Source organism: Pteropus vampyrus, unplaced genomic scaffold (genome assembly GCF_000151845.1).
Source record: "Pteropus vampyrus isolate Shadow unplaced genomic scaffold, Pvam_2.0 Scaffold9, whole genome shotgun sequence".
Lineage (NCBI taxonomy): Eukaryota > Metazoa > Chordata > Mammalia > Chiroptera > Pteropodidae > Pteropus > Pteropus vampyrus.
In genome coordinates, this window is record NW_011888790.1 from 1,659,800 (window position 1) to 1,676,865 (window position 17,066).

Below are 17,066 nucleotides of genomic sequence, written 5' to 3' on the forward strand. Positions count from 1 at the left end.
GTTCTTTTAGTTTGAAAAATTTTTTATAATGAAAAATTTCAACTGTATATAAAAGTAGAGGGTATAGTATAATGAGCACCTACATATATTATCTAATTTTCCATATTTGTTTTACTTTTCTTTTTTTGTTTGAAATATTTTAAAGTAAAATACATTTCGCGTGTTTTTTTAAAACCTGAAAATTACAGATCGTCTCGACTTACTGAAGGAGGTCGCTTGAGTTTTTGAGGTTTTCATTTATCTCAGAATTTTGGGTCATATACAAATTCTTACGGAAAGTATTGTGGCATTACTGTGCCCACATTCAGTTAGCGAGAGCTTGAAAGTTGTGTTTGTGGTGGTTAAAAAAAAAACTTTAACCAAAAGGCAGAAGCGCTGAATTAATTCTGACCTGAGAACCCAAGGAATGTTCTATCTTCGGTTAATTTGTTTAAAACTTTAGCTGCCGTCTAGCTGCATCTTCTATGTACTGAGTTATATATTGATTAAACTCTGTGTCTTTGGGTTAGTATAACTCAGTCACCTAAAGTTTTTAGCTTTGCCTGTTGAGAACAATCAGCCTACCTTCTTTCTAAAGAAGTTTGAAGGTTTCCATTTTAACACTGTTTCCTAGTTGATATATTAATGTTGCTTACCTAAAATTGTGTATAATTGATTTTACTAATAGAGTTAAAACAGACTTCCTTTTATGTTCAGAAGTAGCAAGAAGCTGTGCTCTTCTCCCCACCTCCCAAGAAGGGAAGTTAGTTGATGCTGGAGGAAGCAGAGCATTGAGTTTAATGTAGTGATTAAACATGAAAGCCATATATCAAATCTCAGGAGAAACATGCTTTTGAAAGAGGCAGAGAACTGTGGAGCATATTGCATGATAGGCTATGTAAACAGAGCCCTGGAGGTCACTGTGTGGATGCAAACCAATTAAATAAAGAACTTACTGGCTTTGCTTTATATCATCTGGATGGGGAGGATCACAAGTTAACTTGCACAGGGTCGAAGTGTAAACTTTGCTTGAATAAGCTAAGCACCTTTGGAAACTTCATTAACTCTTTCAATTCACTAACAAGTTTTTTGTTTTGTTTCGTTTTATTTATTTATTTTTAAAAATTTAAACAAAACTTCTAGGAAGTGAAAAACAAAAACCAAAATATGTGCTTTCTTGGCCCTTCTGTATATACCCATCGGCAAAGATGCTATTGATGAGTAGAGTGGAAGAGAAAGCAGAGGTTGCACGGTTGAAAGGCCAGAGCATGCTGTGTAGTCACATGCACGTGTCTTTTAAAACCAGCCCATTTAGAAAATCAGAATAACTGAAAAAAGACGTTTTTCTCTTCTGAATTCTGGGTATAAGATAGAGATGTAGTTGGAATTTACTAGTCATTACATAACATCAGGATATTGTTATTTCTGTTCTATTAAAATAGATTAGTTTACTGACTAAGAAAAACTGAAACCTATAACTGTATGTTAAGAACTGCCTGGCATCTAATTCTGTGGTCCCAATCTTCTCAGGCAATGTTTGGGTGCAAAAATTAAATACCAAGTTAAATTGTATAGTTTCATGGTCCATAAACATTCAAAATAATGATTTTTTCCCCCCTGAGCCAACTCCAGTCATGTTGGACTAGAAAGTGAATAAACTTATGTTTAGTGCTTGTTGATTATGGGCTTCTTGGAATAGCTGTACTAAGGAAATGGGCTCATAGAACACAGCAACTGAAAGGTATAAGATTTCATGAAAGCAAATTATGGAGGATTAAGAAACCTAATGAGCATGGTTTAGTGTGGAGAGTGGAGGAGAAAGCTCACTATTAAATAGAGCCCAAGAGTGTACAAGGTTAGAAGATCCTAAAAGACACGATAATAAAAGGCACAACAGAATATAATTATCCTGAAGGGGGAGAAAAAAAAAAACCCAAGGAACAAAAAGCAGCTAATGTCGCTTTTAAGATCTTTAGTTAAAAAGGAACCTATCTACACCAGAGTAAGGAAATCAAAGAATATAATCAGTTAAAGCTTGAGGCAAAAACATAAGAGCAGTGAAAAATAGAGTATGCTGATAATGGTGGTCATGAAGTTGAAGGGAAATGAGGAATTTGAATATACTAGAACTAGAGTTTTGAAAGCTTACTAGTAAATGAGACAATCTGCCTAACATATTGAACCTTTCTCAAAAAATGTTAGTAAGAAAACACGTTCAGATCTTATACAAGTGAGAATATGTTGACAATATATTTTAAAGACTACGAATCAATTTCGTCATTTTAAATTTCTTAATTGTGAAGGTCTCGTAACAATGAAGAACAAGGAAATAAAATATAAATCTCAATAAGAATATTGAAATCTGTCTTTGAGAATGATTCATTAATAGAAATAAGAAAAATATCAACTATGCGTCTATTCATTAGTTCAACAGTTATTTATTAAGTAACGCTACATGCCAGATGCAGAACTTGTAGCTGTGAACAGGGTAGACACAATTCTTTCTCTCATGGAATTTTACAGCTAGTTGGTCCATTATGCAAATTCATATGGATTTCTTAACATATTTAGCTGAGAAGGGCAATCAAGGTTAATTTAAATTCAGATGGTGACTTAACTCTTGATGTTTAAACTTAAGATAATATAGATTTTGACAAGTTCACCTTTATTTACTTTATTCAAATCATATCATTTTGTTTTCCACTTTGGCTCTTAAGAGAATGACCTAATGCTAGAGGTTCATGTGTAGTTTTTCTGTACCTTTTAATACGGAGTGACATTTCACATTTGATTATCATTAAAAGAGATTAACCTAGAAGAGAATAATGACAAATGTTTGCAAATACTGCTCTCTTCTTCACATTCATTCATTCATTCACTGGATCCTATTCAAGGTTGGCCTGAAAAATCAGACAACCTTCTTTATAAATATCTTACCAGATTGTATAGAAACAAGTAGAGGGGACATGGCCCTTCATCTTTTATGGTCTTTTAAACTAAAGACCAGGAAGCAGTAAGGCCACAGACACTAAGTGCAGAGGTTTTGGATTAGATAGATCTAAATGAAGTCACTCCTTCTTATAATTTTTAATTCGTTTCTTGGATTTCATGTATACCATTAAGTCACATAGTTAAATTTTGTATTTACTTTTTTTCTAATTTAGAATTAAAGCTATGAATTTCCTTCATTAAAGCATTAGCTGAATCCCAGAGAGATATTTTTTATATTGTATTTTAAATAGTTGCAGTTTTGATTTTTTTTGGATACAATGAGTATTTTAAAAAGTGCTTTTAAATTTCCAATTTTTTCTTTCTACTTTTGTTAGTAATTTTCAGTTTCATTGCTTGGTGGTCAAAGAATGTGGCCTTACTGCTATCTAGTAAGTCTGTTATTCAATATTTATTAAAATTTTATTTTTTTGGCTTAATATATTTTAATTTCTGTAACTCTGCTGTGGGTGATTTGAAAACTACATTCTCTGCAATGTAAAGGATTTGATGTACATTTATTACATCAACCTGGTTCATGATTTATATCATTATTTATTGGTTTCTAATTTATCTGACAAGAACTATGAGAGATAGTCTGTCCTTTGGTGTTTTTTACCTGAATTCCACCTCTTTAGATATTATCATCCCTGTGTTGTCAGCTCCATGTATTCTGTTTTCTGGTGCTAGCCATCTTGCTTGGGACACACAATGCACTTGTCTTCTTGTAGCAAACATTATTCCAAGGCAGTACTCATGGAAATGAAGGCTGCTCTAAGTAGGAAACTTACATTATTCCAAGTTCATATGTGAAGCAAGAAGTTGTTTTACCATCTGTAAATACCAGTGCTTTCCCCTTTCCCGTAGCCCTTAATGCTACCCCATAGCTTTGTAAAGAAAGAGGCTCTGAGCTATTATATGATACAAACCTTTGTTTTCTCCAATTAGCAATCTTCCCTTCTCCTTTATCTGTCTGATAAATGCAGCTCAGGCATTGCCCCCTCAAATAAATATAGTCTTCCTTAACACCTTCCTAGCAGTTAGTCATCCCTTTCTCTGTGTTGGATGTTGTACTTACATTTATTATGGCATTCATTATCAGTTATAAGTATTTGTGTGGTTCTCTTCTTTCTCTCTAAGTCTGTGAATTTCTGGAAGGCAAGAACCATGTCTTAGTCATCTTTATAGCTTTGGTATCTGATTTGAAATAATCAAGAAACAAAAATTCCATGAAGTTGGGAATCTTCATTCTGTTCCCCAGTTGTAATAGAAATGCTTAACTAATTACAAAAAAAAATTTTTATTCTCTCTTCAAAGTGTAGAGTTGTTGTTGGGAAGTGGCTACTTGGCAGAGATTGCAGTTTCCAGACTCTTTCCATCTTTGAGGGGACATATGACAGTTCTCCCAGTGGAATTTATGTAATTTCTGGACGAGTGGGATTAGATATCCAATACACTTTCCCACATCTCTCTTCCTCTTCTGATGCTAACATCAGAGGTGCATGTTGAACATGATGGCATCACAATATAGGAGGAGTCTGGTTCCTGGATCATACTTGGAAGAGATCCACTCAGAAGAACCCTCCGTCCAAAAACATCTTCATTAGGTTTCATATAGAGGGAAATAAAGTTTTATTCTAATAAACCACTAGATTTTGCCACTTTTTATTATGGCAGCTAGTGTTATATATCCTGACTTGCCCAGGGCCTAGAATACTCCCTGACAAATAGTTGGTACTCATCGACTGTTGTTGGATAAATGATAAAGTTAATGGCTAGGGATTACATTATCTAACCTGAAGATGATCCTTTAAACTAAGGATCATATAAATATAGCATATTATGTCTACATAATCACCAAGCCTATCAGTGATTGTCAAAATAACTCAGTGTCATAGGACATCTTAAAAAGCAGTGACTTGGAACAACCATAATGTATTCATGCTCATATGTCTGTGGGTTGGTTGGGAGTTGGCTGACATAGGCTGGTCACAGGTTGGGTCCAGATCACTCCATGAATCTTGTCATTGATGATAAAAGAGAAGAGGGCAAGCGCAACTATGCAGGCACATTTCAAGCCTCTGTTTGCATCAGGTCTGCTAGCATCGCATTGGCCAAACAGGTCACATAGCCAAGCTCAAAATAAAGGAGTGGGGAAGAACATTGTCCTTCGAACAGATCACGCAGATGTAAGTGTTCTCTCTTCTCTCTAGTGGGACGAACTGCCAAGTCACATGTTAAAGAGTGTAGGAATAGGAAGGGGAGAAGAATAGGAGCCCATAATCGAATCTACTACATTAGAACATCATGTACTTAGATCAGTTATTTAGTAAAACTATTTCTAGAGTTAGAATGATTATATTTTTAAAGTAGTTCCAGTTCCTTCTTTATAAACACATTATTTGATAACCTAACTTCAGAAATGATATTAATGTCTCGACAGTGATGAAAACATTTATATAATACTTAACCATTTAAAAGCTGCTTTAATAAAACTGACCAAATTTGAGACTCATAAAAATCTTAGTAAGATACACAGGGATATTTATGCCAGCAAATGAATTGAGATGCAGAAAGGCTTAGAGACTTGCTTACGGTCACATAGCGGGTAAATAAATGGCCAATCTGGGATTGGACTAAAGATCTCCAAGTTGCAAACACTCCGTCCTTTTTATTAGATCATGAGCTAGTTATTTTAATGAGCAACTTTTGCTTTTATTTTAATTTTTCTATCATTAGTTTTTTATTTTTCTATAATTACTATATTTAGTAACCATTATATACTATATGAAAGATTTTTCTCAAATTTAACATAATAATATAATTATAAATAAACCTTCCTTGAAAATGCAAAACATAATACAGATTTACATATGATTACAATGTGGCCATTAGTAGGCCATTGAAAAAATTTCTGGCAGTTTTCCAAGGTGTCTTTCTAAAAGATGGCATTAATTGCCTTGGTGAATGTTGTGCTCTACTATCTGGTCTTAAATTTTCAGGCTCAGAAACCTAGATGTTTCAGTATTTCTCAGAGATAGACCTGTATTGACAAACCAAGAAGACTAATGGATGAAGCTAGAATGTCAATGTATTTTTTTATGATGAGAAAGATAATTTTCCATGGCTCGGTATACTTGCATCTGCATGATCAGTGTCTTCTTTCTCTATAAGCAGTCCAGCTATATTACTCACAAAATCACAATAAGAACTCAATTTGCCAAAATAAATCATTCATGTTGGGACCAAAATTTCTTTACTGAAGCATATTACCCCCCAAAAGGCAGACCTACATGGAGAGTCAAATCATAACCCAAAAGTTACTCTGTTCATCCCTGAATAGAACAAAAGGAAACAGACAAATTGAATGTTTAGCTTCATGAGTTTAGGTTAACGTGAGTTATCTATCTCAAAATAGGGATGATCCTGGCCAGTGAGACCTTATATAACTTAATATTCATTAGCTTCAATTCATCCATCCATCCCTCCATCCACTCATCCATGCATGTAAAGGATAGCTTTGCCATTGGGCTTGGAAAACAAACTATAGGTCCAGTGCCTAAGACTTTGTTTCCAAGTTCTTGGAGCAGGAGAACATATGTAGCAACTTCAGAACTTACAAGTTACTATTTAAATGTTTCTTATTATTGAAGCAAATATTATAATTTTATGGTTTAACATACTACTTGAACACATTAAAATTAAGATATAGAGCAAGGTCAATATATATAGATCGAGATATAGAACACTTTCATTATCCTAGAATGTTCCCTCATATTTTCCTTCAGTCAGTCCCCACTCCCCTGAGGCAACCCTTTTCTGACTTCAAATCACCACTGATTAGATCGGTCTGTTCTTGGACTTCATATAAGTAGAATTATACAGTATGTACTTTTTTGTGTATGTTGTGTCTTTTGCTTTATATGATGTTTTTAAGATTTAATCATGTTATCTGTAAGTACCAGGAGTTATTGCTGAGTAGTTAGGATGCATATTTTGATCCAAATCTGGCTACCATTCACGTTGTTGTGGCTTTATATTAATTTTTATATACATATTTGCCTTTTAAATTCTACTATGTGGAAATGTATTCAATGAATTTTTTATCACGATCTGCTTTTTAGTTAGCAATATTCCTTAAAATATTGTCTAGATATGTGCCTTTTGCTAATTAATTTATTGGGAAATTTGTTATTCTTTTTAAATTCTAAGCAATGTACTAATATATTTTATTTTTCTAGCCATATGACTTTATATTTTATTCACAATTGCAGAAGAAACTAAATATGTAGAACTTAAAATTGCCAATACTTTCCAGTATATAGGCTAATATATAAAAGAATAAAATTTTCCTCAAAATCCAGTTGTAAAAACATGTTAAATTCGTTTGATGAAGTAGAATTTTTTCCCCAAAAGTATTCTGTGTAACAATAATATGCATTTTACGTAACCCAATAGTTTTATAAACTGACAGATATAGTCATGTCAGTCATGTCAGTCATGTCAACTTCATAGAACTATACATTTTGATGTTTGGTTAAAACGATATAAATTTTTAAGAATGAATGAATTTAATCTGAATACCGTTTCATCAGTTGGGAAGTTGAATATAACCATGTTCAATTCCACAAATGTTTGTTGATTACACAATCAGGTAAAGCTTTGCACATTGCATTGAGTAAACTATTTCTAAATTATTTTAGAATAATTTAGTGTCTATTGGAAATAACTGTAAAATATATTAGTGTTAGGGTATTCCTACATGATTGTGATAAGTATGAAAGATAGTTGCCTTTCTCTGCTGCCTGTCTGTTTGTTTTTTAGTTAACAAGGCCAAGGCCAAGGGAGGCTTTTGATTATCTTGTGCTTATGTGCCTACACATACCTAAGAAAACACAATCAAAACTTCTTGGTGGTATGTGTGACAAGAAAGTAATAATAAATGAATATTTTTTCCTAAAGTAGGAAATTATATAAATAAAGATGCATTGTTAGTAGGATTATTTTAAATGTGAAGATATGCAGCTCAATAATAACCAACTTTATTACTTAATAGATACATCTCTATAGATTTGGGGAAAATATTTAAAGGTAGTTTAATTATATTTTTACATATGGTTAACTCCTATTTTGTAACCAGTTTTTAAAAAACTAATATTTTATGGTTTTTCAGAATACTTTGTTTTGTAGAAATCCAAAGTATATCATGTCTTAGCTATTATTTTTTTAAATTGCCCTTTAGAAATTCCTCAGTTTGAAAAGTACTTAGATTAATTCTCATCTCTGTCTTATAAACAATTTATAAGAAAGTAGCCCTTTGTATTCTCTCAAAATGCTTCAAATTTGTACATTAGAAATTGAAAAGACACCATGTCTTTTACAAAATGATTGGTAGGAACTTACTTTTTTACTTTATTCTTCTTATTGCTAGATTTAATAATCTTTCTTTTTGGGCATGCTTTTTCAAAAATATTTTTTTCCATTTCATATGAATCCTGATAGAAATGATGTCACCACTCAAGTCATGGGGCTATGTAACAAAAAGTTGAAATCTTCTGTATTTTATTTGCATTTCCCACTAAGAGCCAATAGAATGGTTTCATATAGGATTATCAGAAACAGGAAAGCTATGGTTTAGAAATGTTTTAATCTGTTTCAAATAATTTAGCAGGGCATTCTGGTAAAGTGACATGATTAATGACCAAAGAAGATTAAAATATTTTCAGATTCTGTTTTTAATGACCGTTATCTTAAGTTTCTACTCTAAAATTTATAACTAGTAAAATAGTACAGGGCAAATATATCATTCATAATCCATTGAAGTTGTATTTTACCTTATCAAATGTACTTGCTTTTTAGCCAAAATAGCATAAATTAAAAATAAATTTTAACTAAAACATAGCTTTTATGCTATTTCTTAAATACATTCATTAAAGTGTTAGTATTTATTAGGCTCAGCATAAAAGAGCTAAGATTATTGTTTTCAATTAGGCAGGGTAGCACTTCAGTCAGTATGTAAATTTTAAATTTATTTCTACAACCAGGCAGATCTTCATCATTTGGAAAAAGGCTATTTTAGAATATTTAACTATAAATGTTTTCTATGTGTATAAGTAGGTAGCAAGTATAACTATTAATGTTGGACTTTTGCCCATTAATTTTAGTTGTTCTGCCTTTTTTATCCAGAGATAATGATGTGTATTCAGTCTCTGTCATATTTACCTAGAGGAAATCTTTTTAATCCCTCATTTTTCTCCTTTACTGAGGTTATGTGTAAATACTACATAAAATGGCACATGGAAGAAAGTCTGTTTTGTCTAAAGATAGTATTCATCTTAAACAAATATATCAGTTTGTCTTTGAAAGCATAATGATATGGGTTTTGTTTGGTGGGAGAGGAGGGAGGATGTATAAGACCAAAGCAAAAATATGTTGCAAGTTATATGAACTGGAATTAAACCCCTTTAAAAATTGGATAAAATTTTCTGATTGTGTCTACTTAAGGGAATCACCCCATCCCACTCCTACACTGTTTCAGTGTTTCTTAACTTCCATCACCACTGGCATACCATTTTTATGAAAACTTGCATTGATTTCTGACAGAAATTTGAGGCTAAACTTTAATCAGATATCTTATAGCACAATTTTCTAGAAAGCCATGTATGTAAATTTATAATTTCATATAGGAAAAGAAATATATGTTACCTTATTTTAATTATTTCTAATTTTGAAACCCCACAAAATAGAATAAAATAACTTATTTAACTTTATATACTGCTAATTCTTTAGAGACAGAGGCCCCGTTTAATTCCTTTATTGTATTTATCCCCAGCACTAAGCACAATTAGGTCACAAGTGATGACTGTATAAAGGTTTACTAAGCTAATGCCAAATGAATCAATTTTTAATTGCTTACATTTGCTCACTTACATTTATTAAGAAAATTAATATATTCAGTACTGTTCCTGCCATTTTGTTTTTTCTTTATGATCTGTCCTTGTTTTTTTTTTCCTTTTTTTCCTCTTTAGTTGGATTGATTAAAGTTTTACCCTTTTTAAAAAAGCTTGAAGTGATAAGTTAAACATGCTATTTCTTATCTGTCTACCATTTAATTTTAAGAAACATATTTGACCTTGTATTTTTCTGTTAATGTTGGGAATTAATTAAAATCTATAACTTCCTTCTACTTCTTCCAATATAAGAAATTTAGTACTTTAAATTTGTCTCAGATCCCTATGACCTTAGGCTACCTCCAACCTGGAATTTTTATAATACTTCTCATTATGCCTCTACTTCTTAGAAATCATTTCTTAAGCATTCGATTAAGTGTTGCAGCCACGTTTAAGTCTACTATTTAGACTTAACTATTTAATTTTACCTCCGTTTATTCATTGCTGTTTACGTCCTGATCTTTCTTAGATCTTTCATTTTGCCGTAGTACTTCCTTGGATATTCTTTCAGAAATGATTCTAGATAGCAAACTCTGAGTTACTATATATATAGATTATTTATTCACACCACTCTTAATATCAAAAATGATTCAAGGCAGAAAACACATCACTGTGCATTTATTCTTCAAGTGTGAAAACTGGCAAAGAGAACTTACATGGTTCTAAGATCTTTGCGTGTGCTTCCATTAAGGGTGGACTTTTTATTTTTCTTTTAAATGCTAAACTTTTTTACAAGTATGATTTGAATTGTTTATAATTCATATGCTAAGAATTCCCTCTTAGAGGAAAAAAATGGAATTTGTTAGTTCTCATACAATTAAAAATATCCACTTCAAAAAATACTTAATAAGGGTCCTTTCTGTGTGACAAATATCCAGTATCGAGGAGGAGCATAATTAATACACTTCTTGGATAAATATATTAAAATATGCATTTTTCATGTTTAGCTTAAATTTGGCCTTTATAATTTTTGAGTTTTGCTTTAAGAGTACTTTTAAATTACAAACATGAAAAGTAAATTTTAAAGATATATTACTATCATCTCTGATCAAATCAGAGTACAAGTTGCACCACTTTTTAAATGTCGTTATCCATTTTTGGATAATTAGCTAAATTAACAACATGTTGGAGCAATTCAAGGGATGAGGGGATTTCACTTTGTTTTTCTAGTTCATGAAGATTAATGTGGCAAAGACCTTTCATGTCAGTTTTGTTGTAAGGGAAGGAATAGAATTATCTATTATGCAGATATATGTACCTTTCATATAGACTATATTTTGTGATATTTCTCAGCCTTATCTCATTATTTCAACTTATGGGTTTATTTATGTAAAGATATTGTAGAGTTAACGGATGACAGGATTACAGTATAACATCAGTATCTTACTTTGAAGGCATACAGGGAGTTAAGTTTGGTACGACAAAGAATATAGTTTGAGAATAAAGGGCAATGAACAAAGGGAAATAAGGGGGAATTTAGCAATGCTAATAAGTGAAAATAAAAGTAAAGAATCTGCACATTTTTAGGACTTTTGAGTTTTACTGTGAAATAGCCTTCCAGAAAAATTGTGCCAATTTATACTCTCACCAGCTATATGCATTATTTATTTATTTTTTTTCTGGACACACTGACAAACTCTGAGTACTACTATCCTCTTATTTTCTTTACCAATCTGATAGGTGAAAAGTAGAATCTCATTGTTTTAATTTGCATTTTTAATGATGAGAGAGATTTAACATTTCCTTTCTATGTGTTATTGATCAGTTATAATCCTTTTGTGAATTGCTTGTTAACTTTTTGTTTGTTCAGTTTTTTGGCAAGGCTAGGAGCAAGAGCAGGGCTTGAGACAGACTGTCATTTGGATCCTGGCCTTATCTTTTTTAAGCACTATATATTTTGGGGCAAGTAATATAATCTCTCTGAGCCTAGTTTCCTCATTTGTAAAATAGGAATACTAATAATTATCATACCTATCTACCTTGATGTTGTGAGAACTAAATAAAATAATGTATAGTTAAAGCACTTAGTAAAGTGCTTGGTACATATTGGTGATGCTGCCGCTGATAAAAAACATTGATAATGAGTAAATATTTTCTCAGTTGATTGTGTGATATTTAACTTAATTTTTTTCTTGCAGAAATTTAAAAAAAATTGCTAGTAGCATGTCAGTCTCTTATAATATTTACTTTGAGATTGTCTTAAGAAAATTGTTCTTCACACCCAATATTGTAAAAATATGAAGGAAATATTTTTTAATGTTACTGAGTCGTAAATGGAATTGATGCAGGACAGGGCAAATTTAACCTGAGTAGGGAGTAGACCAAGGCCTGCACCGAAAGAAGAGGGTCTTTTGACGGAGTGTAGAAAGAATTCAATGCACAGGCCAAAGTTGGAGTCAGAAGGAAAGTTTATTAGAAAAGGGGTAACACTCCACAGACAGAGTATAGTCTCCTCTCAGAGGCAGAGAGTGAGAGGGACCCTGAGTGCTCAGGGAATTCAGTTTATATATCATTCTTTATTTCCCATTTCCTTTGATATGGATGTACAGTGAGGAAGAGAAAGAATATGTAGCCTGAAAGGCCTGCTGGTAGTTCCCAGTCTTTACTCCATAGGTTCCCCATGGATTTTAGCTATAGGGAATGAACAATTTTATTTGTGTAGGGTGTCACTTAAAGACTCTTTTGTTCCCGTTCCCCCTCCATAGGTGTGGGGGAATGGGTTGTTAGCAATCCCAGCAGAAACTTTGCTTTGTTTTGAAGGTGTCCTCCTGGCCTGGCTGCAGGACTGATCAGCATACTGCAGTCTCTGAATGTAGCTTGATTAACACTTGAATTCTCTTGCCTCCTCCCTACATTAGAATTATTAATTTTAATGACTCAGACTAAGGAAGTGGGCTGATAGTTTTTTTTTTTATTATTATTTCGTTGCATTTACTCGTTCAAAAACATTCAGAAAACAATAGTTCACATATTTAACAGGTTATTTTTCAAAAATTTTTTTAAACTTCAACAACACATTCCCCTGGATTATTTTTACATTTAAGAAGATTCTCTGCTATTTTATACAATGCTTTGGTGTCCATTAGAAAATGGATCTGTCCTTGGGCCAATGAATTAGAAAATCTCCCTTTAACTGAATGACTTCTGGGTCAAGGCAAGTACACAGGCCTGGGAGTGAGAGAAGGATGAGCTGGAGTTTAGCTCCCCCTTGTCTCTTCCACCAGGTTTTTTTTTTTGCACTGCCCAGATTGCTACATGTTATGAGACGGTCCTATGTGTCAGTGTTATCACAAGATGACTTTTGAAATAAGATTAATTTGGGGAAATTAATCATTAATTTATCTAAGTCTACCTGCATAATTCAACCAAATTAAGCAAGCTTTTGTACAGGTATTTTTATAAAAGAAAAGAAAAAGCCTTTTTGTTTGAGTATTGTGAGCAAAGAGTAAGAGAGCACTAACACCAATCATACAGCCTCTATTCTGTTCATGTGCTCTTAAGGGTTGATTTCTTCCTCAGAGTAAATAGCTATGTTAATGACCCATCTGAGGCCATATATTCTTGAATGTTTTTCTTGTTATGGGAAAATTGATCAGTACTATGTTGAGTCTCCAGCAAAATGTGCTTTGCCGAAGTCTCGCCCTCTAACTCTACTTAACCATCCTATAGTGCTCCTCTCTCTTACCCCTATATTTCTTTATAGCTTATTACTCATGATTTTTTTACTAGCCTTGTAGCCATTTTTGCTATGTTCCTTAGAGCTCTCGTTCCATTGTAAATACATTCTTTTCTATCCTCAAATCTCTTCTCAAAATGTTTACTTGCTTGGAGATTTCTCTCCCAAGGTCCATTCTATAACTGAAATTATCCCCACACCAAGAGGTAATGGTAGTTATTTCAGAGTGGCAAGATTATAGGTGATTATATTATCTTCCTTAAATGTTTCTTTAAAAAATGTAGTTTAATTTACATGTACATATAATCAGAAAAGGAAAGGCGTGTATATATACACATATGTGTGTGTATATGTGTGCACATATATATATATATAAAGAGACACCTAGCATTCCCCATCCCTGCTTTATCTCTGCCTCTAACAAAGAATAGAGGTTTTTGTAAACAGGTGTTTATATATCTATACATTTTCAGTGTGTTCCAGTTATTCCTTGTTTGCTTTCATGAAACATCGGAGTACATTATGAAAAGGATAGGGAAAATGATTTTGCCATCAAGTGTTTAAACAATGATAGGAACGTGTTGAACTATACACAATGTTATAAGGAGGGAGGAGAGGAACTCCAGTGAAAGATGTGTGGAAGCATTAAAGGAGAAGTAAAAACCAACTGGAAAAAGAGGAACCAGATCACCTCAAGCTAAAATAGGCAGTAGGTACACTTTGGTGTTGGGTAGGTTGTCCTGTAATAATTTCACTGATTATTATGACTGAAAGCCAAAACGTCATTTAGTTAAAAGTAAGGATGGCTTGGCTTCTTTTCCCCCAAATGAGAAAAAGCAACTAGTGATGGTAGTGTATTTCTCTCAAGAGGCTAGAAGCAGCATATGGTTAAACAGAAATGTTCATGATACACAGGCTTCTAGCTGGGAGACTTTTAATTTGTGATGTTACATATGTAGATTAAAACTTATTGTGGATCCCCTGGCTCTGTCCTTTGCTCAGAATTCATATTCATACAAGTGATATTGTCCTATCAAACACTGGCTAGAAGAATATAATATACAGAACATTCTCAAAGAGATGAATAGGTTGTTTGTTAAAAGTTCATTTGTAGGTTGGCTTTTTTAAATGTAGCATGCATTTAACTATAGACATAGCATAATAGACAAATTAGATTTTCACCAAACACGTTTAACCAATGATGTCTTTGAGATTATATAACATTTTTAGTGAAAAATTTATTCAGAATTTCAGGTGGAGATGTCAAGAGTCGACTTCCCATTCCACTATTTTATTTATTTATTTATTTACTCATTTATTTGTTTATTTGTTTACTTATTTATTTGTTTATTTATTTATTTTTAATGATTCCCTCAGCTCTCAGCTCCTACAGGAGTTTTGAGCAGTTTTTTTATAGACGATTAGGTACAAGGTTTGCCCAAGCTAGTCAGTAACAACAGAGGAATGAAAATAAATGCTTTTGGAGCTGTGGAAATGGAGGAAGCATGAAGACAAGGTCCTGGGAAAGTTATCAGCATAAGTGTGAAGTGATATGGGATCATGAAAAGTTGAGCCAGGTGCTAAAATAAGATAGAAGAGTATTCTAAGAATCTGCAGATGGAGGGAGGAAGAGGATAATTGAAGATTTTAAAAGTAGTATTTCTTTAATGATGAAGCTCTACAAAGCCTGCCTAATTTTCCAGCCACAGTAGTTCTGTTACCTATACCTGGAGTTATTTATTTACACTCACTTTAAGCCCTACCTTAGCTCTGGTTGCCAGGTCCAATTTCATTTAGAGTAGTTTTTCTCAATCTTAGCCACACAACTTTTAAAAAACACAAGTGCCTGGGCCCATCCTAGACTAATTAACTCAAAATCTTTGCAGTTGGTGCCCAGGCATTGGTATGATTGTAAAAGCTTCTCAGGTGATTCTGATGTGGCTTTAGAGTGGGGAACGGCTGCTTTGAGTCAGAAACAAATTACACAGGTAGAAACAGTGGATATCTGTTTTATTCACCACTATGCATCCAGCATAGTGCTTGACTCTTAACAGAACCTCAATATTTGCTTAAATGAAAGAATGAATCAATGAATAAAGAATGAGTGGATTTAATTAGCTCTAATTCCACATTTTATGGTTCAGCTTTAGGTCGCATTTGTGGCTAGTTTCTTTCTGGTCTTGTCTCAATTCAGACAACCGATTTTCTGTCTTATTCCTAAGAAACTTTTTTTGCTATCTCAATTCATGTCTTCTCCCTTGGTTCCTGTTTCTCAGTCCTTGTTGTCAGAAATCTGTCAAGAACTGTGACCTTCTCAAGTCAGACTTACGTTCTAAGACCCAGAACATTGCCCTTGAATCTCAGCCAAACAGCCGAGGGCCTGTTAGTTTGTCTGACATCTTGAATTGTTCAGTCCCACATCTCCCAGGTTCCCCCTCAACATATGTATTCCCTTCCAGGGCAAACTCCCTCTTGCTCTGGAACTAGTTGTAGTTTGTAAATGCACAGAAAGTTATTTTATTAGGTAAGACTTGTCAGTTATATTATTCATATCATTTTTTTCTTCTCTAGTTTTTGTTTATCTTATTTTTTGTTTTGAAAGATGTGCATTAACAGCTCCCACAATAATTGATGATTATCGAGTTTCTTTGTATTTTAATAGTTTGCTGCTTTGGTAGTGCATAAAAATTTATGAATGTTATTTTTGAGAATTACTACTTTTTCATTAAAAATATCCCTTTTTTTATCCTAGTTAATGGTTTTAGAATTGAACTCTTTTTTGTTTTTGTTTTTAGTCTGATAGTAACAGTATCATCCCCATTGATATTGAAATAATACCCCATAGGTATTATTTCTTCCTTAAATGTTTGATAGATTCACCAGTGAACCCATTTAGGCCTGGTGCTTTCTGTTTTGGAAGGTCGTTAATTATTGATTTAATTTCTTTAATAGAGATTATCTATTTCTCCTTGTGTGAGTTTTGGTAGATTGGGTCTTTCAAGGAATTGGTCTATTTCACATAGGTTATCAAATTTTGGAGCATGAAGTAATTTATAGTATTACTTTATTATCCTGTTAATGTCCATGGGATCAGTAGTGATGGCCTCTCTTTCATTCTCAATATTAGTAATTTGTTATTCTCTCTATTTTTCTTAGTTAACCTGGCTAGAGGTTTATAAACTTTACTGATTTTTTTTTAAAAAACATTTTGGCTTTTTGATTTTCTGCATTGATTTCCTATCTTCAATTTCATTTGTTTCTGCTCTAATTTTTATTATTTCTCCTCTTCTGCTTATAGTGGATTTAATTTGCTCTTTTCCTCTGATCTTAATTTACTAAAATGGACACTTAGACTATAAATTTTAGTTATTTCTTCTTTTCTAATATATGCATTCAAAGCTATAAATTTCCCTTTAGGCACTGCTTCTGCTTCATCCCATAAATTCTGATAAGTTGTGCTTTCACTCTCATTT

General features: G+C 32.9%; 1 protein-coding gene across 2 annotated transcripts in view; it reads left to right on the top strand.

Moving 5' to 3' along the window:
• Positions 1 to 17,066, top strand: part of MSRB3 (methionine sulfoxide reductase B3) — a 142,885-nt gene that overhangs the window by 83,157 nt on the left and 42,662 nt on the right. The window lies entirely within an intron of this gene.